The sequence below is a fragment of the Sciurus vulgaris genome (genome assembly GCF_902686455.1).
Source record: "Sciurus vulgaris genome assembly, chromosome: 5".
Taxonomy (NCBI): Eukaryota; Metazoa; Chordata; class Mammalia; order Rodentia; family Sciuridae; genus Sciurus; species Sciurus vulgaris.
The window spans coordinates 5,806,702-5,833,649 of NC_136465.1; the positions used below are offsets into that span (position 1 = coordinate 5,806,702).

General features: G+C 41.7%; 2 long non-coding RNA genes across 2 annotated transcripts in view; one reads left to right on the plus strand and one right to left on the minus strand.

Annotated features, from left to right (window-relative positions):
- The window catches only part of LOC306660663, a 781,776-nt gene that overhangs the window by 297,946 nt on the left and 456,882 nt on the right, over positions 1 to 26,948 (minus strand). The window lies entirely within an intron of this gene.
- Positions 3,830 to 26,948, plus strand: part of LOC306660668 — a 50,607-nt gene continuing 27,488 nt past the window's right edge. The window contains exon 1 of the long non-coding RNA XR_013763707.1: positions 3,830 to 3,870. This is a non-coding gene — a long non-coding RNA (uncharacterized lncRNA). The remainder of the gene's footprint in view (positions 3,871 to 26,948) is intronic.

A 26,948-nucleotide genomic window follows, 5' to 3' on the forward strand; every position in this document is an offset into this window, starting at 1 on the left:
AAGTCTAGAGTATGTGCATTTAGGAAGTATTGAGTATGTGCCTTTAGGAAGAGAGTAGTATGTGCCTTTAGGAAGACTGAAGAATGTGCCTTCAGGAATACTGGACGATGTGCCTTTAGGAAGACTGGAGTATGTTTCTTTAGGAAAATGTCAGTATGAGTTAGGAAGAATGGAGTTGTGCCTTCAGGAAGAGTGGAAGATGTGCCTTTAGGAAGACTGGGTATGAGCCTTTCGGTGGAATGGAGTATGAGCCTTAGGAAGAATGGTGTATGAGCCTCTAGGAAGACTGGAGGATGTGCCTTTAGGAAGACTGTAGTATGAGCACTTAGGCAGACAGGAGTATGAGCCTTTAGGAACACTGGAGTATGAGCCTCTAGGATGACTGGATTATGTGCCTCCAGGAAGACTGCAGTATGAGCCTTTAGGAAGATTGGAGAATGAGTCTTTAGGAAGCCTGGAGTATGAGCCTATAGGAAGACTGGAGTATGTTCCTTATGAAGACTTTAGTATTTGCCTTTAAAAAGACTGGTGTATGAGCCTTTCGGGAGCCTGGTGTATGTGCCTTTAGGAAGACTTGAGGATGTGCCTTTAGGAAGACTGGAGTCTGAACACTTAGGCAGACTGGAGTATGAGCCTTTAGGAACACTGGAGTATGTGCCTTTAGGAAGACTGCAGTATATGCCTTTAGGAAGACTGGAGTATGTGCCTTTAGGAAGACTGCAGTATGAGCCTTTAGGAAGACTGGAGTATGTGCATTTTGGAAGACTGGAATATGAGCCTATAGGTAGACTGGTGTATGAGCCTTTAACTAGCCTGGAGTATGAGCCTTTAGGAAGACTGGAGTATGTGTCTTTAGGAAAACTGTAGTTGTGTCTTTAGGAAGACTGCAGTATGAGCCTTTCAGAAGACTGGAGTATGTGCCTTTAGGAAGTCTAGAGTATGTTTCTTTAGGAAAACTGGAGTATGTTTCTTTACGAAGACTGGAGTATGTGCCTTTAGAGAGACTGGAGTATTTGCCTTTAGGAAGACAGCAGTATGAACTTTTAGGAAGACTGGAGTATTTTCCTTTAGGAAGACTGGTGTATGTGCCTTCAGGAAGACTGCAGGATGTGCCTTTAGAAAGACTGGGGTATGTGACTTTAGGAAGACATGAGTGTGTGCCTTTATGAAGACTGGAGTATGTGCCTTTAGGAAGACTGAAGAATGTGCCTTTATGAAGACTGGAATATGTGCCTTTAGGAGGACTGGAGTATGTGCCATTAGGAAGGGTGGAGGATGTGACTTTAAGAAGACTGGAGTATGTGCCTTTAAGAAGTCTAGTGTATGTGCCTTCATTAAGACTGGAGGATGTGATCTTTTCTTTTCCTTCTGTCTGTCCTCCTCACTTTTGTCTCTCCTCCTGGCTTTCCACTTTCTCTAGCACGTGCCTTTTCTTTTCTCTTCTCTTCTCTTCTTTTCTTCTTTTCCTCTCATTTTCTCTCTTACCCTGCAGGGAGACACTCTGTTTGCTTTGGATGGGTCCTTCCACTGTTGCGAGTGGAACCTCATCTAAGCCCCAGTGCCCCCGGATACAGCTCCACCTTCCATTCTTCCCAGTTGCTCTGCTCTGCATTTATCACCGAACTTCAGGTTGGTGAGTACGCCCGTTCCCCTAGGCCGATTTATATTCTCGAGGCGACTGAGGGGTGGAGGTATAGTCAGTCTTATCTGCCGGGTGGATTCCTGATTTCATGGTGGAGATTCTCTCAGGGTTGAGGCTCATCTTGCGCTTGTGCACTCGCCCTTGCCCTCGAAAACCCTGATATCAGGTCCTCAACTCTTCTGGGCTTTTGCCTGGCCCACATGGATGTTTGTGTGACGACACCATCTATGTGCCGCCTTCTCGTCTCCAGTCGACTACTCTGTGGCCTCAGGACGCTGGGGCACAGACTGGGCTGTATCAGTCGCCACCATGGAATCTGGGTCCTCCAATCTGGCAGACTACCCCGGGAACCCTTCACCCAATCCCCGGTACTTAAAGCCATCAAAATCCGTTTGTGTAATGGCACACAGCTTCCGTGAGTGAGCAGGCAGATGGAAAGGGATTCCTTATCTTCAAGTCTCTTCTTTCTTGTTTCTTGGCTCTTCCTGCAGGCTCAAATGCCTCCAAACCTTGCTTCTCCATCTTCCCCTGCTCCGCCATGTAATATAAGCAGCCCCATTTGCCAAGTAGTGGGAGATAATTGTTTAACAATTTTCTGCATCCAAACCTAAATTAAAAGGACCTAAGCATCAAGTTTCTGCTAGAACATTTTAGCCCCTTTCAGATTCAGATCTCAGTCAAGGCTTACATTGAAATGTAAATGGAGGAAGGCACAGTGGGAGATCAGTCTCAAACCCAAAGAAAAATGTGTTCATTTTAAATTTCTCCTGGGCTACAACTCAGAACACTTTTCTCCCTTTCACCTTTTCTTTCCTTCTCATTTTCTCATGCTTTAATTAATAACCATTATCATTTTTCTTCTAGGACCTTTGTTTTTCTTAAATGCTATATTTTTGAGCTTCACAATTTTGATCCCACATACCTAGGTTAATGATTTTTTTAAATTTGTTTTTATTGTAAACAAATGGGATACATGTTGTTTCAGTTTGTACATGGAGTAACAGCATACCATTTGCATATTCATATATTTACATAGAGTAATGATGTTTGATTCATTCCGTTATTTTTTTCCTCCCCCCACCCCTCCCACCTCCCTTTTCCCTCTATGCAGTCCCTCCCACCCCCCATTAAGTGTCATCATCTGCTTATCAGTGAGATCATTCCTCTTTTGGATTTTTGAGATTGGCTTATCTCACTTAACATGATATTCTCCAATTTCATCCATTTGCCTGCAAATGGCATAATTTTATTATTTATAGCTTAGTAATATTCCATCATATATATATACCACAGTTTCTTTATCCATTCATCAATTGAAGGGCATCTAGGTTTGTTCCATAGTCTGGCTATTGTGAATTGAGCCACTATGAACATTGATGTGGCTGTGTCTCTGTAGTGTGCTGATTTTAAGTCCTTTGGGTATAGGCCAAGGAGTGGGATAGCTGGGTCAAATGGTAGGTCCATTCCAAGTTTTCTAAGGAATCTCCACACTGCTTTCCAGAGTGGCTGCACTAATTTGCAGTCCCACCAGCCATGTATGAGTGTACCTTTTCCCCCACATCCTCGCCAACACCTATTGTTGCTTTTGTTCTTGATAATCGCCATTCTAATTGGGGTGAGATGGAATCTTAGTGTAGTTTTGATTTGCATTTCTCTTATTACTAAAGATGTTGAACATTTTTTCATATATGTTGATTGTACATCTTCTGTGAAGCATCTGTTCAAGGTTAATGATTTTTGATCAGTTCTTTTTATCCAACTCTAGAGTTATTTTTGAACATCTGTTACATTGCAATGGAGATAAATTTTACAAGGCCTTTGCTTTTGTGTTAAATATAAGCACGCATAAAAATTAAAATTTTAAAAATGGACCCAAATATTTTTAATTCACATGATTTAAAAAGGTTCAATTTAAATTGGGTAAACTAATAAAAATAAAATGTCTTTAAAATTAACTCACAAGTCTCTAGGTGGCCACACTAATAAAATGTTGATGTTTATAAAATGTCTAACATCAATTTTTCTAGGACTTTTCTTTAACAGGAAAGAAACGGCAAATACTGTTGGTACACTTGTCTGATATGTTGGGTTTTCTACAATAAGATGAGTGAATTAGAGTCGACATGTGTGGGATTACTCAAATGTGTTTGTTAGAGACATCTGATTAATTTATAAAGTTTATTCTATGGAGTAACATACTTAAAAACATTATTCTTTATATATTAAATGTGTTCATATTTTCCAGGTATACAAGCCTTTAAAGCAGAAAATTTATCAAGCTGCTATTCTCCAAATTAAACTTGTCTAATGGTAAACCTATCATTTAATGTTCTATTATAGGACCTGTCATCAATAGGGTATATATAAAATTTGCTAAATGTATTTCTAAAAGTTATTGAGAGGACAGTTAAAAGCTCTCAGCTTTTCTTTAATGCTTACATACATATATAAACATTGCTGACATAACTCCCTTTAGATCTGCATTTCCATCAGAGAACAGAGCTCCATCTGATCTCAGCTTAATCTTCAAAATCTGTGTTTATAACTCCTTATTTTCTAATACTCCTTTGCCCTCATTGAACTTGAGAATTTGGTCATGCTGGTCATGGCAAAAGAAGAAAAATTAGCTTCAGGAATTAGAACATTTTACCTAAGATTTGTGAAAAGCCCCTCCTTACCTGAGATAAGGCTCTGCCTCACAACCCTGCTGCATGTCAGAATGGCTCCAAAGTAAGCCAGACTTTAACCCTTTTAAAGTTGTGTTCAAAAGTTTGATGTTTGTTGTAAAGATTACTGTGATCTCAATCAGGGGATATAATGAATAACTCAGCCAAAATTGAAGATAGCTATTGCACAAACTGAATGTTTTACTGTTGGTTATTCTATTTTGTATTTTCCTTGTAAACTCTAATTGTTGCCTGATCAATATTTTGCAGAAGTACTGCTTCAAGAGTGAACACCGTACAATGTAAACCCCAATTAGATAAAAGGGGGTAAATAACTGTAAAGTTATAGACATTAAAGCTAAAGCCCAGTACTCTTACTTTATGACTGGTGAGACTGACTTGCTTGATGGTTAAGATCAAACTTAGAAATTGAGATTAAATACAGAGGTCAAGAAAAGTCCATATGTGGGTCTTGTCCTCAAAGTCAGCCTGAACCCAGGGAACAAGAGGACTTCTCCAAGGAGCTTTGCAACTCTGGGTCACACAACCTCCTGACTAAGGAGATTGATGAGGCCACTAGAGAAAAGCCACTCAGTGTACCTGCTGCAGAGGAGGGTCATGGAAAAAGGGAGACACCCCTAATGTTCCCAAGGGGAGCCACCTCATCGAGAACACCTTGCCTAAACAATGGCACTAATGGAGCTAAGAAGCTGCTCTTAAGTTCTCTATGAGTGACCCCTGTGGGAACTCAGCTGACTCTTTGACAGGAACAGGTCACTTTGACCAGCTTGATCTTAAACACCTAGCAAAACAGTTAAAACCAAAATATAGCCATTCTTGGGCATTTAAAAGAAATAATACTTAAATGTAACTTAAGATGTACACTTGTGTTAGCCCACTAGAATAAAAACTAAAAGCTACAAAAGAGTAGGCAAATGTGCCTGATAACTATCAAGAGAAACTGCCAAAGTCAGAAGTTTTTAGTCAGTTTAAGGCCTGCAGACACAGGTAGGCTTAATCTATGTTTGCTAGTAACAGAAGAATAGAGATCTCTACTAAATATTGTGTTTACATTCCTGATAACCTAGACAATGTTAAAGTTCCCAAATAAAGGCCTTGTCCTCTCCAGCCTTTGCTAGGCCTTGATATGGGAACAACTTCTCAGTTCTTCCACCCCCTGGTGAGGAATTATTGGCTTCTGTCATATTTATGATATTCATTGGCATGTTTCACATTCTGCAACATTTATATTGTATCAATCTCATTTCAGTACTCATGTCCTTTTGTTCTTCTGTCATAGAAGCACCCATCTCCAGATGCCTTTACAACCTGCTCTTCCCAACCGGACTTCTAACATGGACCCCTCAATTGACCCAATTTCTAAAAAGGGAACTCCAAACTGCTTGCCCCACGCTGACCCCTTCCAGCTTGAAGAAGCCAGATCGGTCCTCACCCCCTTTCCCTACAGCAGTGAAGGAGTTCCTAAAATTAGAGGGGTAAATGAAGTCAGAATTGGGGACAGGCAGTTAGTATAGAAATAGGGGATCAGTCAAATTGAGGAAATGAAGTCCATAAAAATCATCTACCTTTGGAAGTCTGGAAGGAGAATGGACTTTTTACATCTCACCTGCAAAACCAGCCCCAGTCACTTAGGCAGGAAGGAGAAAGAAGGCTTCGGAAAGAACTGGAGAGCAAAAGATTTTCTTATAAAAAAAGAAATGGAGGAATGTAATGTATAAAGCTGCTCCCCCGCCCATCAGGTGCAGTCATTGTCCCTGCCTCCCAACCACTTGTCAATCTGTCAACATCCTACCTAGCTATTGGTTCATCAGTCAGCTTGGAAGTATCCTTCTCTGATACTGGTCCCCTGTTAGCCTGGCAGAATTCAACAGTTTTACTGTAGCTTTCGCGCCATCTTTTCTTTTCCTTCTATCTGTCATCCTCACTTTTCTCTATCCTCCTGGCTTTCCAGTCTCTCTAGCGCATGCCCTTTCTCTTTCCTTTCTATTATCCTCTCATTTTCTCTTACCCTGCAGGGAGACACTCTGTTTGCTTAATAAATTCCCTTATGTGGAAAAAAAAAAAAAAAAAAGACTGGAGGATGTGCCTTTAGGAAGAGTGGAGTGTTTGCCTTTAGGAAGAACTGGAGTATGTGCCTTTATGAAGACTGGAGAATGTGCCTTCAGGAAGACTGGAGGATGTGCCTTTAGGAAGACTGGAGTATGTTTCTTCAGGAAAACTGGAGTATGTACCTTTAGGAAGAGTGGAGAATGTGCCTTTAGGAAGACTAGAGTATGAGCCTTTCCAAAGACTGGAGTATGTGCCTTTTGGTAGACTAGAGTGTGTGCCTTCAAGAAGACTGGAGTATGATCCTTAAGGAAGACAAGAGTATGTGCCTTTAGGAAGACTGGTGTATGTGCCTTCAGGAAGACTGGAGTATGATCCTTTAAGAAGACTGGAGTATGATCCCTAAAGAAGACTGGAATATGTGCCTTTAGGAAGACTGGCGTATGTGCCTTCAGGAAGACTGGAGTATGTGCCTTTACGAAGATTATAGTATGAGCCTTTAGGAAAACTGGTGTATGTGACTTTAGGAAGACTGGAGTATGAGCATTCAGGAAGACTGTAGTATGTGCCTTTAAGAAGACTGGAGTATGAGCCTTTAGGAAGACTGGAGTATGAGTTTAGGAAGACTGGTGTATGAGCCTTTAGAAAGACTGGGGTATGTGCCTTTAGGAAGACTGGAGTTGAGCCTTTAAGAAGACTGGTGTATGAGCCTCTAGGAGGACTGGAGTATGTGCCTTTAGGAAGACTGGAATAAGAGCCTTTAGGAAGACTGGAGTATGTGCCTTTAGGAAGACTGGAGTATGTGCCTTTTGGTAGATTAGAGTAAGTGCCTTCAAGAAGACTGGAGTATGATCCTTAAAGAAGACTGGAGTATGAGACTTTAGGCAGACTGGAGTATGTGCCTTTAGGAAGACAGGCATATTAGGCTTTAGGAAGACTGGAGTATGTGCCTTCAGGAAGACTGGAGTATGTGCCTTTATGAATATTATAGTATGAGCCTTTAGGAAGACTGGTGTATGTGACTTTAGGAAGACTGGAGTATGAGCATTCAGGAAGACTGTAGTATGTGCCTTTAAGAAGACTGGAGTATGAGCCTTTAGGAAGACTGGAGTATGACCTTTAGGAGGACTGGTGTATGAGCCTTTAGGAAGACTGGACTATGAGCCTTTAGGAAGCCTGGAGTATGTGCCTTTATGAAGACTGGAGAATGTGCCTTCAGGAAGACTGGAGTATGTGCTTTAGGATGTCTGGAGCATGTTTCTTTAGGAAAACTGGAGTATGTGTCTTCACGAAGACTGGAGTATGTGCCTTAAGAAAGACTGCAGTATGTGCCTTTAGGAAGATAGCAGTATGAGCCTTTAGGAAGACTGAAGAATGTGCCTTTTCGAAGATCAGAGTATGTGCCTTTAGGAGGCGTGGAGTATGTGCCTTCAGGGAGACTGGGGTATGTGCATTTAGGAAGACTGGAGTATGAGCCTTTAGGAAGACTGGAGTATGGGCATTTAGGAAGGGTGGAGGATGTGCCTTTAAGAAGACTGGAGTATGTGCCTTTAAAAAGTCTAGAGTATGTGCCCTCAGGAAGACTGGAGGATGAGCCTTTAGGAAGACTGGAGCATGAGCGTTTTGAAAGAATGGAGTATGAGTCTTTAGGAAGCCTGGAGTATGTGCCTTTACGAAGTCTGGTGTATGTTCCTTTAGGAAGACTGGAGTATGAGCATTTAGGAAGACTGGATTATGTGCCTTTATGAAGACTGGAGAATGTGCCTTCAGTAAGTCTAGAGGATGTGCCTTTAAGAAGCCTGGAGTATATTTCTTTAGGAAAACTGAGTATGTACCTTTAGGAAGAGTGGAGGATGTGCCTTTAGGAAGACTTCAGTATGAGCTTTTAGGAAGTCTGGAGTAAGTCCCTTTAGGAAGACTGGAGTATGTGCCTCAGGAAGACTGGAGGATGTGCCTTTATGATGACTGGTGTATGTGTCTTTAGGAAGACTGGAGCATGTCCCTTTAGGGAGACTGGAGAATGTGCCTTTAGGAACACTGGAGTGGGTGCCTTTGGAAGACTGGAGTATGAGTCTTTAGGAAGACTGGAGTATGTGCCTTCAGAAGACTGGAGTATGTGCCTTTAAGAAGAATGGAGTATGTGCCTTTAGGAAGACTGGAGTATGAGACTTTAGGAAGACTGGAGTATGAGCCTTTAGGAAGACTGGAGTATGAGCCTTTAGGAAGACTGGAGTATGTGCCCTCAGAAGACTGGAGTATATGCCTTTAGGAAGACTGGAGTATGAGCCTTTAGGAAGACTGGAGTATGTGCCTTTAGGAAGACTTGAGTAGGTGCCTTTTGAAAACAGTAGTATGAGCCTTTAGGAAGACTGGAGTATGAGTCTTTAGGAAGACTGGAGTATGTGCCTTCAGGAAGACTGGAGTATGTATCTTTAGGAAGACTGGAGTATGAGCCTTTAGGAAGACTAGAGTATGTGCCTTCAGGAAGACTGGTGTATGGTAATTTAAGAAGACTGGAGTATGTGCCTTTAGGAAGACTATAGTATGATCTTTTAAGAAGACTGGAGTTTGAGCCTTTAGGCAGAATGGAATATGTGCCTTTAGGAAGACTGGTGTGTGAGCCTTTAGGAAGTCTGGAGTATGTGCCTTCAGAAAGACTGTAGTATGTGCCTTTAAGTAGACTGGAGTGTGAGCCTTTAGGAAGACAGGAGTATGACCTTTAGGAAGACTGGTGTATGAGACTTTAGGAAGACTGGGTTATGTGCCTTTAGGAAGACTGGAGTATGAGCCTTTAAGCAGACTGTTGTATGAGCCTCTAGGACGACTGGAGTATATGCCTTTAGGAAGACTGGAGTATGAGCCTGTAGGAAGACTGGAGTATGAGCCTTAAAGAAGACTGCAGTATGAGCCTTAAGGAAGACTGGAATATGTGCCTTTAGGAAGCCTGGCGTATGTGCCTTTAGGAGGACTGGAGTATATGCCTTTAGGAATACTGGATATGTGCCTTTTGGAAGATTGCAGTATGAGCCTTTAGGAAGACTGAAGTATGTGCCTTTAAGGAGACTGGAGAATGTGACTTCAGGAAGACTGGAGTATGTGCGTTTAGGAAGTCTGGAGTACGTTTCTTTTGGAAAACTGGGTATGTGTCTTTACGAAGACTGGAATATGTGCCTTTAGAAAGACTGGAGTATGTGCCTTCAGGAAGACTGGAGGATATGCCTTTAGGAAGACTGGAGTATGTGCCTTTAGGAAGACTGAAGAATGTGCCTTTACGAAGACTGGAGTATGGGCCTTTAGGAAGGGTGGAGGATGTGCCTTTAAGAAGACAGGAGTATGTGCCTTTAGAAAATCTAGAGTATGTGCCCTCAGGAAGACTGGAGGATGAGGCTTTAGGAAGACTGGAGCATGAGCATTTTGAAAGAGTGGAGTATGAGTCTTTAGGAAGCCTGGATTATGTGCCTTTATGAAGTCTGGTGTATGTTCCTTTAGGAAGACTGCAGTATGAGCATTTAGGAAGACTGGATTATGTGCCTTTATGAAGACTGGAGAATGTGCCTTCAGTAAGTCTAGAGGATGTGCCTTTAGGAAGCCTGGAGTATATTTCTTTAGGAAAACTGGAGTATGTACCTTTAGGAAGAGTGGAGGATGTGCCTTTAGGAAGACTGCAGTATGAGCTTTTAGGAAGTCTGGAGTAAGTCCCTTTAGGAAGACTGGAGTATGTGCCTCAGGAAGACTGGAGGATGTGCCTTTATGATGTGTCTTTAGGAAGACTGGAGTATGTGCCTTTAGGGAGACTGGAGAATGTGCCTTTAGGAACACTGGAGTAGGTGCCTTTGGAAGACTGGAGTATGAGTCTTTAGGAAGACTGGAGTATGTGCCTTCAGAAGACCGGAGTATGTGCCTTCAGGAAGAATGGAGTATGTGCCTTTAGGAAGACTGGAGTATGAGACTTTAGGAAGACTGGAGTATGAGCCTTTTGGAAGACTGGAGTATGAGCCTTTAGGAAGACTGGAGTATGTGCCCTCAGAAGACTGGAGTATGTGCCTTTAAGAAGACTGTAGTATGAGCCTTTAGGAAGACTGGAGTATGTGCCTTTAGGAAGACTTGAGTAGGTGCCTTTTGAAGACAGTAGTATGAGCCTTTAGGAAGACTGGAGTATGAGTCTTTAGGAAGACTGGAGTATGTGCCTTCAGAAGACCGGAGTATGTGCCTTCAGGAAGACTGGAGTATGTGTCTTTAGGTAGACTTGAGTAGGTGCCTTCAGGAAGACTGGTGTATGGTAATTTAAGAAGACTGGAGTATGTGCCTTTAGGAAGACTGGAGTATGAGCCTGTAAGAAGACTGGAGTATGAGCCTTAAAGAAGACTGCAGTATGAGCCTTAAGGAAGACTGGAATATGTGCCTTTAGGAAGCCTGGCGTATGTGCCTTTAGGAAGACTGGAGTATATGCCCTTAGGAATACTGGATATGTGCCTTTTGGAAGATTGCAGTATGAGCCTTTAGGAAGACTGGAGTATGAGCCTTTAGGAAGACTGGAGTATGAGTCTGTAGGAAGACTGGAGTATGAGCCTTTAGGAAGACTGGAGAATGAGACTTTAGGAAGACTAGAGTATGTGCCTTCAGGAAGACTGGTGCATGGTAATTTAAGAAGACTGGAGAATGTGCCTTTAGGAAGACTGGAGTATGTGCCTTCAGGAAGACTGCAGTATGATCCTTTAAGAAGACTGGAGTATGAGCCTTTAGGCAGAATGAAATATGTGCCTTTAGGAAGACTGGTGTGTGAGCCTTTAGGAAGTCTGGAGTATGTGCCTTCAGGAAGACTGTAGTATGTTCCTTTAAGTAGACTGGAGTATGAACCTTTAGGAAGACTGGAGTATGACCTTTAGGAAGACTTGTGTATGAGACTTTAGGAAGACTGGGGTATGTGCCTTTAGGAAGACTGGAGTATGAGCCTTTAAGTAGACTGTTGTATGAGCCTCTAGGATGACTGGAATATGTGCCTTTTGGAAGACTGGAGTATGAGCCTGTAGGAAGACTGGAGTATGAGCCTTAAAGAAGACTGCAGTATGAGCCTTAAGGAAGACTGGAGTATGTGCCTTTAGGAAGCCTGGCGTATGTGCCTTTAGGAAGACTGGAGTATGTGCCTTTAGGAAGACTGCAGTATGAGCCTTTAGGAAGACTGAAGTATGTTTCTTTACGAAGACTGAAGAATGTGCCTTCAGGAAGACTGGAGGATGTTCCTTTAGGAAGACTGGAGTATGTGCCTTTAGGAGGACTGGAGTATATGCCTTTAGTAAGACAGGAGTATGTGCCTTCAGGAAGACTGAAGTATGTGCATTTAGGAAGACTAGAGTATGAGCCTTTAGGAAGCCTGGCATATGTGCCTTTATGAAGACTGTAGTATATGCCTTTAGGAAGACTGGATATGTGCCTTTTGGACGACTGGAGTATGAGCCTTTAGGTAGACTGGAGTATGAGCCTTCAGGAAGATTGGAGTATGTGTCTTTAGGAAGACTGTAGTATGTGCCTTTAGGAAGACTGAAGTATGAGCCTTTAGGAAGACTGGAGTATGTGCCTTTATGAAGACTGGAGAATGTGTCTTCAGGAAGACTGGAGGATGTGCCTTTAGGAAGACTGGAGTATGTGCCTTTAGGAAGACTACAGTATGAGCCTTTAGAAAGTGTGGAGTAAGTCCCTTTAGGAAGACTGGTGTATGTGCCTCAGGAAGACTGGAGTATGTGCCTTTTGGAAGACTGGATTATATGCCTCTAGGAACACTAGAGTTTGAGCCTTTAGGAAGACTGGAGTATGTGCCTTTAGGAAGACTGGAGTATATGACTTAGGAAGACTAGCGTATGAGACTTTAGGAAGACCGGAGTTTGTCCATTTAGGAAGACTGGAGTATGTGCCTTGAGGAAGACTGGAGTATGTGCCTTTAGGACAACTGGAGTATTTGCCTTTAGGAAGACTGGAGTATGTGCCTTTATGAAGACTGGTGTACGTGCCTTTAGAAAGATTGCAGTATGAGCCATTAGGAAGACTGTAGTATGTGCCTTAAGGAAGATTGGAGAATGTGCGTTCAGGAAGACTGGAGTATGTTTCTTTATGAAAACTGGAGTATGTGCCTTTAGGATGATTGGAGGATGTGCCTTTAAAATGACTGGAGTATGTGCCTCTAGGAAGATGGGTATATGAGCCTTTAGGAAGATTGGAATATGTGACTTTAGGAGGACTGGAGTATGTTCCTTTAGAAAGACTGGAGTATGTGCCTTCAGCATGACTGTTGTATGTGCCTTTAGGAAGAGTGGAGGATGTGCCTTTAGGAATACTGCAGTATGTGCCTTTAGGAAGACTGCAGTATGAGCCTTTATGAAGAATGGAGTATGTCCCTTTAGGAAGACTGGAGTTTGTGCCTTCAGGAACACTGGAGGATGTGCCTTTAGTAAGACTGGAGAATGTTCCTTTAGGAAGACTGGAGTGTTTCCCTTTTAGGAAGACTGGAGTTTGTGCCTTTAGGAAGACTGAAAAATGTGCCCTCATGAAGACTGCAGTATGTGACTTTAGGAGAACTGGAGTATGTGCCTTTAGAAAGACTGGAGTTTGTGCCTTCAGGAAGACTGGAAGATTTGCCTTTAGGAAGACAGGAATATGATCCTTTAGGCAGACTGGAGTATGAGCCTTTAGGAAATCTGGAGTATGAGCCCCTAGGAAGACTGGGGTATGTGCCTCTAGGGAGACTGGTGTATGAGCCTTTAGGAAGACTGGAGTATGAACCTTTAGAAACACTGAAGTATGAGCCTCTAGGAAGACTGTAGTATGTGCCTCTACGAAGATTGGAGTATGAGCCTTCGGGAAGACTGGAGTATGAGCCTTTTGGTAGACTGGAGTATGTGCCTTTAGTAAGACTGGTGTATGTGACTTTAGGAAGACTGCAGTATGAGCCTTTAGGAAGACTGGAGTATGTGCCTTTAGGAAGACTTGGGAATGTACCTTCAGGAAGACTGGAGGATATGCCTTTAGGAAGAGTGGAGTATGTTTCTTTTGAATAACTGGAGTATGAGCCTTTAGGAAGAATGGAGTATGTCCTTTTAGGAAGACTGGCATATGTCCCTTCAGGAAGACTGGAGGATGTGTCTTTACGAAGAGTGGAGTATTTGACTTTAGAAAGACTGGAACGTGTCCCTTTAGAAAGACTGGAGTGTGTGCCTTTAGGAAGAATAAAAAATGTGCGAAGATGGCGGCCTAGAGGGTGGCTGCATTTCATATTGTTCCAGGACTCAGGATTCAAAGGAGGAGATATTGAGACACTTGGGATCAACTGAAAGCAGCCGGGTGACTCTCACCCATTGGGAAGGCGTCCCGGATGGGACAGTGTTCCCGAAACCCAGGGAACTTTGTGAAGTAGAGCTGCCGGTGAGGCACCCCTCCCCCCGCTGGAGCAGTGAACTCGGACAACTGGGAGCACCGTAAAGGAGGCCGCTCAGCACAGCGCTGGGTCTCGGAGCAACCACTGGGGCTCTGGCGGCTGCCCAGGGGAGGAGTGGCGGGGAGAGCTGTGTGGACTCAGAACACCGGGGCCTGCCCTGAGGAGGAGGAGGAGGAAGAGGAGCGCGACCACTTGGATTCGGAGTGACTACACCAGAGCTACAGGCGGTTGCCAGAGGAGGGGCTGCATGGCGAGCTGTTTGGACTCAGACCACTTCTGAACACCGGGGCCTGCCCAGAGGAGTAGGAGGAGGATGAGGAGGAGCGTGGCGGGTCGTTTGGACTCGCAGTGACTGCATTAGCGCTCCAGGCAGCTGCTCAGAGGAGAAGGCGAGTGGTGAGTTGTTTGGACTTAAAGTGACAGCGCCTGAAGACAGGGGGGCTGTCTGGAGGGGAAGCGCGGTGGGTCGCTTGGTCTCGAGTGGCCGCACCAGAGCTCCGGGCGGTTGCCCAGAGGATGCGTGCAGTGGGTCATGTGGATTCAGAGCCACTCAGAGCGACCGATCCTGAACACCCGGGGGTTATCTGGAGAAGGAGGAGGAATGGGGAGGGTCACTTCAACTCGGAGTGATTGAATGCCCAGGGCTACGGGTGGTTGGTGGGAGGAGGAGGAACACAGTGAGTTGCTCGGACTCCTAGTGACCGCACCGGAATACTGGGCGGCTGTCTGGAGCAAGAGGCGTGTGGCGGGTCTCTGGGTCTCAGAGCGATTGTACGGGGACTCAGATGGCTGCTGAGAGGAGGGGCCGCATAGTCAGGCGATTAGGTGCAGAGCAGGGTCCCAGGATCTAGGAGGCTTCTGGGTGGAAGAGCCGCACAAGACAAGCTTAGGGGCGGAGCGAAGGTTCCAGGACTGCGGGCAGATTCTCTGAGGAAGGGCAGCCTAAGGAGATTCATCTGCGAAGGGTGAGGCTCCCAGTCCCAGGAGGTAGGGCTGGGCCCCTGGGAACTTTGCAGAGGAAGGCAGCCCAGCCCAGAAGGTAGCTGTAAATTGAGGGGAACCTCTAGGAGGAAACTGACCAGCGAGACCTCCCCACTGGGTGAGTCTTCCCTGCCGGGTGAGGTTTCCCCACGAGGACGGTAAAACCAGAGACTCAGGCCCAAACAGCCCTTGCCTCAGCCCACAGCCTAGGTCCCCTTTGGATGACCATTGGTCAACAAGTGGAGGCACCTCTGCCCACTAGCAGGGATTATACCCCACCTGAAGGCCACCACTCCTCGAGAGGAGCTTCCTTGTGGAGCACCGCATTATCAACTTCCTCCAAGACTTCAGCCTACTGAAGGCTAAGGGAGGATATATATAGAAATCTTCTGGGACATTGTAAGTCAATAGAGGAAATCTGCAATATCTCAGGGGTCCACTGATACCTGAACAAAATCAGAAAACAAGGAAAGAAAATGCTGCAAACAAATCTAGATGTTACATCAATAAAACCCAATGATAGCATGGCAGAAGAAATGACAGAAAAGGAGTTCAGAATGTTCATAATTAAAATGATCAGAGAAGCAAACGATGAGATGAAAGAGCAAATGCACGCACCGAAGGATGAGATGAAAGAGCAAATGCAGGCATTGAATGATCGCACCAATTGACAATTAAAAGAGCAAATACAGGAAGCAAAAGATCATTTCAATAAAGAGTTAGAGATATTGAAAAAAAAAAAACAAACAGAAATCCTTGACATGAAGGAAACAATAAACCAAATTAAGAACTCCATAGAAAACATATCCAGTAGGATAGAATACCTGGAAGACAGAACCTCAGACATTGAAGACAAAATATTTAACCTTGAAAACAAAGTTGAACAAACAGAGAAGATGGTAAGAAATCATGAACAGAATCTACAAGAACTATGGGATATCATGAAAAGGCCAAATATAAGAATTATTGGGATTGAGGAAGGCCTAGAGAAACAAGCCAAAGGAATGAACAATTTATTCAATGAAATAATATCAGAAAATTTCCCAAATCTGCAGAATGAAATGGAAAATCAAGTTCAAGAGGCTTATAGGACTCCAAATACACAAAATTACAACAAACCCACACGAAGGCACATTGTAATGAAAATACCTAACATACAAAATAAAGACAGAATTTTAAAGGCCGCGAGGGAAAAGAACCAAATTACATTCAGGGGGAAACCAATACGGATTTCAGCAGATTTTTCAATCCAGACCCTAAAAGCTAGAAGGGCCTGGAACAACATTTTTCAAGCCCTGAAAGAAAATGGATGCCAACCAAGAATCTTATACTGAGCAAAACTTACCTTCAATTTGACGATGAAATAAAATCTTTCCATGATAAACAAAAGCTAAAAGAATTTACAAAAAGAAAGCCAGCATTACACAACATTCTCAGCAAAATATTCCATGAGGAAGAGATGAAAAACAAAGAAGCAAATCAGCAAAGGGAGGAATTATCCTAAAGGAATTGTCAAATAAAGGAGGAAACAAGTTGTGTCAAACAAATAAATAAATAAAATTTAAAAAATGAACCAAATGACCGGGAAACCAAATCATATCTCTATAATAACCCTGAATGTTAATGGCCTGAATTCATCAATCAAAAGACATAGACTGGCAGATTGGATTAAAAAGAAAGATTCAACAATATGTTGCCTGCAAGAGACTCACCTCATAGAAAAAGATACCCATAGACTAAAGGTGAAAGAATGGGGAAAAACATACCATGCACATGGACTCAGCAAAAAAGCTGGAGTATCCATCCTCATTTCTGATAATGTGGACTTCAAGCCAAAGTTAGTCTTAAGGGATAAAGAAGGTCATTTCATACTGCTTAAGGGAAGCATAAATCAGCAAGATATAGCAATCATAAACATCTATGCCCCAAACAGTGGCTCATCATGTATGTCAAAAAAATCCTTCTCAATTTCAGAAACCAAATAGACCATAACACAATAATACTAGGTGATTTTAACACGCCTCTCTCACCAGTGGACAGATCTTCCAGACAAAAATTGAACAAGAAACCATAGATCTCAATAACACAATCAATAATTTAGACTTAACGGACATTTATAGAATATACCATCCAACCAAGAGCGAATACACTTTCTTCTCAGCAGCACATGGATCCTTCTCGAAAATAGACCATATATTATGCCACAAAGCTAATGTTAGCAAATACAAGAAGATAGAGACACTACCATGTATTCTATCAGATCATATGGATTGAAGTTAGAAATAAATGAAAAGAGTAAAACACAGAAACTATTCCAACATCTGGAGATTAAACAATATGCTATTATATGATGAATGGATAACAGAAGATATTAGGAAGAAAATTAAAAAATTCTTAGAGGTAAATGAGAACAAAGAAACATCATATCAAAATCTCTGGGACACTATGAAAGCAGTACTTAGAGGGAAATTTATTTCATGGAGCGCATTTAATAAAAGAAGTAAAACTCAACAAATAAACGACCTAACACTACAGCTCAAAGCCCTAGAAAAAGAAGAACAGAACAGCACCAAAAGTAGTAGAAGACAGGAAATAGTTAAACTCAGAGCTGAAATCAATGAAATTGAAACAAAAGAAACAATACAAAAAATTGACAAAATAAATAGTTGGTTCTTCAAAAAATAAACAAAATTGATAAACCTTTAGCCACACTAACAAAGAGAAGACGAGAGAAAACCCAAATCACTAAAATTCGGAATGAACAAGGAAATATCACAGCAGACAGGATTGAAATACAAAACATAATTAGAAGCTATTTTGAAAATCTATACTCAAAATAAATAGAAAATTTCGAAGACATCAACAGGTTTCTAGAGACATATGAATTGCCTAAACTGAATGAGGAGGGCATACACAATTTAAATAAACCAATTTCAAGTACTGAAATAGAAGAAGGCATCAAAAGCCTACCAACAAAGAAAAATCCAGGACCAGATGGGTTCTCAGCCGAGTTCTACAAAACCTTTAAAGAAGAGCTCATTCCAATATTTCTCAAAGTGTTCCATAAAATAGAAGAGGAGGGAACCCTCCCAAACTCATTCTATGAAGCCAATATCACACTGATACCTAAACCAGACAGAGACTCATCAAGGAAAGAAAATTTCAGACCAATATCCTTAATGAACATCAACGCAAAAATTCTCAACACAATTTTAATAAATCTCATACAAAAACATATTAAAAAGATAGTGTACCATGATCAAGTGGGTTTCATCCCAGGGATGCAAGGTTGGGTCAACATCAGGAAATCAATAAACGTAATTCACCATATTAATAGACTTAAAGTCAAGAATCACATGATTATTTCAATAGATGCAGAAAATGCATTTGATAAAATACAGCACCCCTTCATGCTCAAAACACTAGAAAAAATAGGGATAGTGGGAACATTCCTTAACATTGTAAAGGCCATTTATGCTAAACCCATGGCTAATATCATTCTAAATGGTGAAAAACTGAAAGCATTCCGCCTAAAAACTGGAACAAGGCAGGGATGCCCTCTTTCACCACTTCTATTCAACATCGTTCTTGAGACTCTGGCCAGAGCAATTAGACAAACCAAAGAAATTAAAGGGATACGAATTGGAAAAGAAGAACTCAAACTATCCCTGTTCGCTGATGACATGATTATATATTTAGAAAACCTGGAAATTCCACCAGAAAACTCTTAGAACTCATAAGTGAATTCAGTAAAGTAGCAGGTTACAAGATCAATGCCCATAAATCCAACGCATTTTTATACATAAGTGATGAACCTTCAGAAAAAGAAATTAGGAAAACTACCCCATTCACAATAGCCTCGAAAAAAATGAAATACTTGGGAATCAATCAAACAAAAGAGGTGAAAGACCTCTACAATGAGAGCTATAAAACACTAAAGAAAGAAATTAAAGAACACCTTAGAAGATGGAAAGATCTTCCATGTTCTTGGATAGGCAGAATTAATATTGTCAAAATGGCCATACTACCTATGCTATACAAATTCAATGCAATTCCAATTAAAATCCCAATGACGTACCTTTACAGAAATAGAGCAAGCAATTATGAAATTCATCTGGAAGAATCAGAAACCCAGAATAGCTAAAGCAATCCTTAGCAGGAAGAGTGAAACAGGGGGTATTGCAATACCAGATCTTCAACTCTACTACAAAGCAATAGTAACAAAAATGGCATGGTATTGATACCAAAATAGACAGGTAGATCAATGGTACAGAATAGAGGACACAGACACAAACCCAAATAAATACAATTTTCTCATACTAGACAAAGGTGCCAAAAATATGCAATGGAGAAAAGATAGCCTCTTCAACAAATGGTGCTGGGAGAATTGGAAATCCATATGCAACAGAATGAAACTAAACCCATATCTCTCACCATGCATGAAACTAAACTCAAATTGGATTAAGGACCTCGGAATCAGACCAGAGACCCTGCAGATTATAGAAGAAAAAGTAGGTCCAGATCTTCAACATGTTGGCCTACGACCAGACTTCCTTAACAGGACTCCCATAGCACAAGAAATAAAAGCAAGAATCAATAACTCGGATAGATTCAAACTAAAAAGCATTCTCGTAGCAAATGAAACTATCAGCAATGTGAAGAAAGAGCCTACAGAGTGGGAGAATATCTTTGCCAATCATACTTCAGATAGAGCACTAATCTCCAGAATCTATAAAGAACTCAAAAAACTCTACTCCAAGAATTCAAATAATCCAGTCGACAAATGGGCTAAGGAAATGAATAGACACTTCACAGAAGAAGATGTACAAGCAATCAACAAACATATGGAAAAATGTTCAACATCTCTAGTAATAAGAGAAATGCAAATCAAAACGACCCTAAGATTCCCTCTCACCCCAATTAGAATGGCAATTATCAAGAATACGAGCAACAACAGGTGTTGGCGAGGATGTGGGGAGAAAGGTATACTCATACATTGCTGGTGGGGCTGCAAATTAGTGCAGCCACTCTGGAAAGCAGTGTGGAGTTTCCATAGAAAACTTGGAATGGACCCTCCATTTGACCCAGCTATCCCACTCCTTGGCCTATACCCAAAGGACTTAAAATCAGCATACTACAGAGATACAGCCACATCAATGTTCATAGCGGCTCAATTCACAAGAGCCAGACTGTGGAACCAACCTAGATGCCCTTCAATTGATGAGTGGATAAAGAAACTGTGGTATATATATACAATGGAATATTACTCAGCCATAAAGAATGATAAAATTATGGCATTTGCAGGCAAATGGATGAAATTGGAGAATATCATGCTAAGTGAGATAAGCCAATCTCAAAAAGCCAAAGGACGAATGATATTGCTAATAAGTGGAGGATGACACATAATGGCGGGGAGGGAAGGGTTAGTATTAGGGTTAGAGTTAGGGTTAGGGAGGGGGGAAGTATGGAGGACGGAAGTACTGTATAGAGGGTAAAGAGGAGTGGGGGGGGGGAAGGGAAAAATAACAGAATGAATCAACCAACATTGTTCTATGTAAATTTATGATTACACAAATGGTATGCCTTTACGCCATGTACAAACAGAGAAACAACATGCATCCCATTTGTTTACAATTAAAAAAAAATAAAAAATTAAAAAATGTGCCTTTAGGAAGACAGAAAAATGTGACGTTAGGAACAATGGAGTATGTCCCTTTAGGAAGACTGGAGAATGTGCCTTCAGGAAGACTGGAGGATGTGCCTTTAGGAAGACTGGAGAATGTGCCTTTAGGAAGACTGGAGAATGTGCCTTTAGGAAGACTGCAGTATGAGCCTTTAGGAACAATGGAGTATGTCCCTTTAGGAAGACTGGAGAATGTGCCTTCAGGAAGACTGGAGGATGTGCCTTTAGGAAGACTGGAGTATTGGCATTTAGGAAGACTGAAGTGTGTCCCTTTAGGAAGACTGGAGTATGTGCCTTCAGGAAGACTGGAGTATGAGCCTTTAGGAAGACTGGAGTATGAGCCTTTAGGAAGACTGGAGTGTGTCCCTTTAGGAAGTCTGGAGCATGTGCCTTTAGGAAGACTGGAGTATGTGTCTTTAGGAACATTGTGTATGTGCCTTTAGGAAGACTATAGTATGAGGCTCTAGGAAGACTGGTGTATGGGAATTTAGGAAGACAGGTGTATGTGTCTTTAGGAAGACTGGAGAATGTGCCTTTCGGAAGACTGCAGTATGAGACTTTAGGAAGACTGTAATATGTGTCTTTAGGAAGACTGAAAAATGTGCCTTTAGGAAGCCTGGAGTATGTGACTTTAGGAGGACTGGAGTATGTGCCTTTAGAAAGACTGGAGGATGTGCCTTTAGGAAGACTGGAGTATGAGCCTTTAAGAAGACTGGAGTATGAGCCTTATCCTTCAATGCCCAGGTGGTGGTAGAGGTCCATAGGCCTCCAATGCTAACGTGAATCATCACCTCACCTAACAGAAGAAGTTAGGAGCCAGAAATGGATGGGGTAGTGATTAATTTAAGAGGGCTTACAGACAAACCACCTAAAACCATTTTTATGGAAACGGAAAAGCCTGAGGAACACCTGAAAAAACCTTTCATGCTTTAAAGAGCAACTGAATAAAGAGGTGGGGGCAATTAAAGTAAAACCAACCAGAAATTCTTGACCTGGAAAACGCTCAGCACAACCAAGTACAAGATAGAAGTATCTATTTCAGGACGGAAGAAATAGAAGATTGACTTAGCAAAGGTGAAGGCAGGCTATTTGAAAATGTATAATCATAAAAGGGGAAAAACGATGAAGGGGACGGAAGAAACTTTTGGAATTTGGGAAACAATGCTAAACAAGCAACTATTTGGGCCACTGCATTTCAAAAGGGGTTTGAGAATTCCAAAGTGGAGGAAAATGTCTTGAAAGAAATACTAGAAAATAACCCAATGCCAGAGAAGATACAAATATACAGGTACTGGTAGACCATTAGTGAGCTTTAACTAAGTGGTAGAATTCACTTTCTTTTTCAGTGTGCGTGGGTGTGCCTCACACTAGTGCATGGGGCATGTCTTAGTAAATAGAAGGAGATTGAAATGGCACAATGTTTGTGTTTCTCAGAATGTACATACTGCTCACCAAGGCCAGGGTAGGACTCCAACGACTATTGATGACCAAGGTTGTCACTATGTGAAACTAAACAATAAACAATAGGTGCTGAGCATCTACTTCCCAATTTCACAATGTAGCCTACAGCTACTCTTATGCAGAGTGGCCTTCAAAACCCAGGTACATCACTACCAAAGGAAAGGAATTGATTCAAAAAGAAATTCTGAAGATCAGTCAACTGATTATTTTAACTAATCGAGTTTTTGGAAAAGTTTACAGAAATATTGACAGAATTGCCGTACATTTCTCACACCCCAAGTTACCCCTACAACTGAGCTTGCATTAGCTTATTTTCTTTGTTATCACTGATGAGCCAATAATAATCCATTACCTTAACTCAGTCCCTTACACCATGTGCTGAAGGTTGTGTCATACAATCTATGGATGTCAGAGAAAATAGTTTCATACACAAAATCTGCTGTGCTTCACCTATTCATTGTTACCTCTCCCTCAAATCTTGGTGACCACTGATTTGTTTTTAATAATATGTACAATTTTGCATTTCCTGGAATGTCATGTGTTTAGAATCACTGAACGTAATCCTTCTGGATTGCTTTTTACACCTGCCAATATGCATTTAGGAATCCTAAATACCTTTACTTCTTATTATCAATGAACAGTACCACATTGCATGAGAGTACAACAGTTTCCTTAGATTCTCCTCTGTTGAAGGGCAACTCTTTTGCATCCAACTTAGAGCAATTATAAATAAAATTTGTACAAACTATCACTCATGTGCCAATTTCACGTGGATGCGATTTCCGGCCGCTTTGGGCCAACCGCAGGAGCCTGTGTGCTGAGCCGTGGGGAAGGGCACAGTGAGCCCAGCAGTCCCACACAGTGGCCAGCTGGCACCGGAGTCCAGCAGTCCTGAAGGAACGCACCAGTCCTTCACCTCCTGTCAGCACTCAGTACTCTTGGCGTTCAGACCTCCGCTTTTGTGATAGGCATGGGGCGGATGTGATCTGAATGTGCCACTCCCCGTGAACTGTGCTGTCCAGTGGTTTCCCCGTGGTTACTCCCATCTCTTTACAGGTGTCTGTTTACACTTTGGGCCCCATTTTAATTGGGTTGTTAGTTTTCTCAGAGTTTTTAGATGTTTGTGTATTTTAAATGTAAGTGCCTTATCAGGTATGAGTCCAGCAAATAATTCCTCCCAGTCTGTCACTTCTCTTTTCTTTCTCTGAGCACTGCCCACGACGTAGGCAAAGTTGCTAATTTTAAAGAAGTCCATGTTATCGAGTATTTCTCTCATGGTGCACGCTTTTGGCATTTTTATCCGAAAGATCATTGTTAATGCCAAGGCCGCTAGCATTTCCCTGTGTGGTCTTCTAGGAGTCTTATGGTTTGTGATTACATTTCGGTGAAGGAACCATGTTGAATTCACTCTTGTGGAAGTGGTGAGCTGTGTCTCTGATGTGTGTGGAAGTGCTGTGTCACACACCACTGTTGGAAAGGATTAGCTTTTCTCCTCGGAATTGCCAGGGATCCATCAAAGATCAGTTGCTATGTTTTCCCCCTCTGCCTCTGGACTTCCTGTTCTCTCCCTTGACCCACTGGCTCCTCTTGATCGATACACATATCCCCCCGACTACTGCTGATTGACAGTGAGCACCTGACCACTTAGTAGTGTCCATCTCTGGCTTTGCTTCCCCTGCAGTGTTGCCTGGCTAACGTGGGTCTTCTGCTTTTTCATCATTGATTTTGCCATATTCATGCAGTTTTTTGTCTCTGGAAATTTCATGTGTGGGACTAAGTTATTCCCTTTTGTTAGGCTCTGCTGACCAAGAACAAACCACAGGCCCCAGAGCATCATAAAAAGCCCTCAGACTCCAGGCCCTGGTCCCACATTCTGGCCTCCACCTGTGTTGCTGCCTCTCCTCTTCACTGGTGCTGCAGCCATGAGACCTCATCTCTTTTCTACTTTTTCCTCTTCTTTTTGACTTTCTTACCTCCAGGTAAGTTGGTGGCTGATTACAGGGGTCTGCAGTTGAGAAAGTTTCATGGTATCTCAGACCAGATCTTGGAATCCGTTTGACAGCTTCAGACACCTAACTAACAGGTGAAGCAGGATTATGGTAGGGCAGACAGGGAAGAGGCATTCCACTGCACTCACCAGGCCACCAGATGAGGGCAAGTTCTGCTTGTCCTTACGCTGCATCTTGGAATTTATTAGTGAGGGATGGACAGTTATTTATAGGAGCTTTATCTGACAGGACTCTTAGAGACAGCATCTCTTATTATCTCCACTTATTGGATCAGAAGGGACTCCCATCAACAGACTGTCCTGCTAAGTGAGGGTCCCCAGGATCTGAAAGTGTTATGGAAGAGCCAAACAGGAAATGGATGCCCAAAAGCGAAAATCAAAGAGTATGTGTTTAGAAACGTGCAGTTAGAGAGGGAACCCTGTCCATGAGATCTTACAAAGCATCATAATTCAAATATAATTACAGACATTATAAAAATAATGATTTTGTATGTTTATAAATATTAAATGATTTGTGATGTGAACATGATGACTAGAGACAAGTCAAGGAACTTCCACGAAATAATAAGGAAAACTCCAAATGCAATGATTATAGTTTACTACATAGTAATGGAGAATGCATAAATTTAGATGTTAAAAATCTTGAATGCATAAAAATTTTATGGGCTAAAATTTCTCCTGGAAATTTGGCAAATAAACCATAATGATCCTACAAAATAGAGGTAAAGAAAAAATGCAAAATTTGATTGTTTTTTGCACAGGCATCATAACCCATAGGTGCTTGACAAATACACTGCTTTGTTCGTCTATTTAATTTTTTTTTTATTTTGAGACAAAGTCTATCTAAAAATCTTTGGCTGTGCTCAAACTCTCCAGATTCTAGGATTATGGGCCTGCAACTTCACCCTAAAAGACTAATATAATATAAAATAATCTGGTGACATTGATGATGAAAAATATAGTGTAGGCTTAAAAGAATGACTTCAGTAATTAATAGGTTTCTATCATAGTAGATTTTACAAAGAGTCAATGAAATCTATCATATAAACAGAGGAGTGGGATAACTGGGTCAAAAGGTGGGTCCATTCCAAGTTTTCTGAGGATTCTCCACACTGCTTTCCAGAGTGGTTGCACCAATTTGCAACTCCACCAGCAATGTAAAAGTGTGTCTTTCCCCCCACATCTATGCCAACATCTACTATTGTTTGTGTTCTTGATAATAGCCATTATAATTGGAATAATATGAAATCTTAGTGTTGTTTTAATTTGCATTCCTCTAATTACTAGAGATGTTGAACACTTTTCATATATTTATTAATTGCTTGTATGTCTTCTTCTGTAAAGTCTCTGTTCCATTCCTCAGTTTATGTCCAAAGGACTTAAAATTAGCATACTACAATAATGTAACCACATCAATTCACAATAGCTAGATTGTGGAACCAACCTAGATGCCCTTCAACAGATGAATGGATAAAGAAACTGTGATATATATATATATATACACAATGGAATATCATTCAGCCATAAAGAAGAATAATATTATGGTCTGTGCAAATAAATCTAAGAAATTGGAGAATATCATATGACATGAAATAAGTCAATCCCCAAAATCCAAAGGTCAAATGTTTTCCCTGATAAGTGAATGATACTATATAATGGGGGAGTAGGGGAGTGAGAGAAGAATGGAGGAACTTTAGGTTATGTAGAAGGAAATGAGAGGGAGGGGTTATAAAAATGGTGGAGTGAGATAGACATCATTACCCTATGTGCATGTATGATTACACAAATGGTATGAATCTACATCATATACAACCATAGAAATGAGATGATGTACCCCTTTTCTGTATAATGAATCAAAATGCAGCCTGTAAAAAATTAAAAAATAAATAATTTAAAAAATAAATAGATAAATGTGACTTTGGGAACATTCTCATTTTATTCTTTCCTGTTTTTCACTCTCAGGAATTTCTCTACTGCAGTTCATTCCATCATCACTCTCACATCACATTATGTCCTTCTGAATCACCACCATCAGCATACAAATATTGTATTGTTTCTCTGATCTTAAGAAACAAAACTATCCTTGATTTTCTTGCAGTGGTTGTTATTGCCCTATTTCTTTGCTCCATTTTACTTCCTAACACCATAAAATAGGTGCCTGTATTTTTGATCTCCAATTCCTCTCCTCTCATTGAATATATTTCCATCAGTAGTTCACCCCATTTCTTTCACTCTGTTATTAAAATTGCTTCTGTCTTTACTCATTCATCCAAAATATGCTTCTGTGCCCCAAACAAAGTGTTTCTCAAAGTCCCCACTAAGCTCCACATGGCTGGACCTGATGGTTATTTCTCTTCTGCCCTCCAGAACTGTGAGAACATAAATTGTTTCCACAGCACCCAGTCTCTGACATGCAGTCACTGAAGTGCTCTGGTCTGCTCATAGGTTCTGAACTAATACAGTATTTTTAGCATGATGCCATCTGAATCTTTTGAAAGTGAGGAAGAAATGAGGAGAGACCCAAGATGTCAGAATATAGGAGGTCGAATTCCTGGCTGCTCCATGGCATGAAATCAATGAAGCAGACAGGCAGCTTCTCCACAAGGTGGGTGACCAAAAAACAAACAGGGGGATTACTGGAACCTAAAACTGGATATTCACAGCAGATCTGGGCACAGGAGGTTGGAGATAATTAGGAAAAAATTCCCAGAAGCACAGGCGCTGCCATAGCCAGCCAGCAGGGTCCCTCTGTGAGCATAACAGATGGAATTAAAGGAACTGGCATATTTGGGAGGCCTGAGGCATGTCTGGGTACAGAGTGTTTAGAGGACAAGGACATTCCCAAACAAACCTGGAAGGTGTGCTGCATGTATCTGTGTGTGGGGAAGGAAGCCGCCATCTCTCCGGGACAAAGGAAGGAGCCATTTTGTAGCTGTGGCTTGAAGGCCGGCAAGTGAGGAAGTCGATTCCTGGCAAACCTGTATTTGTCCCAAAATACAGGCCCAGTAAACACA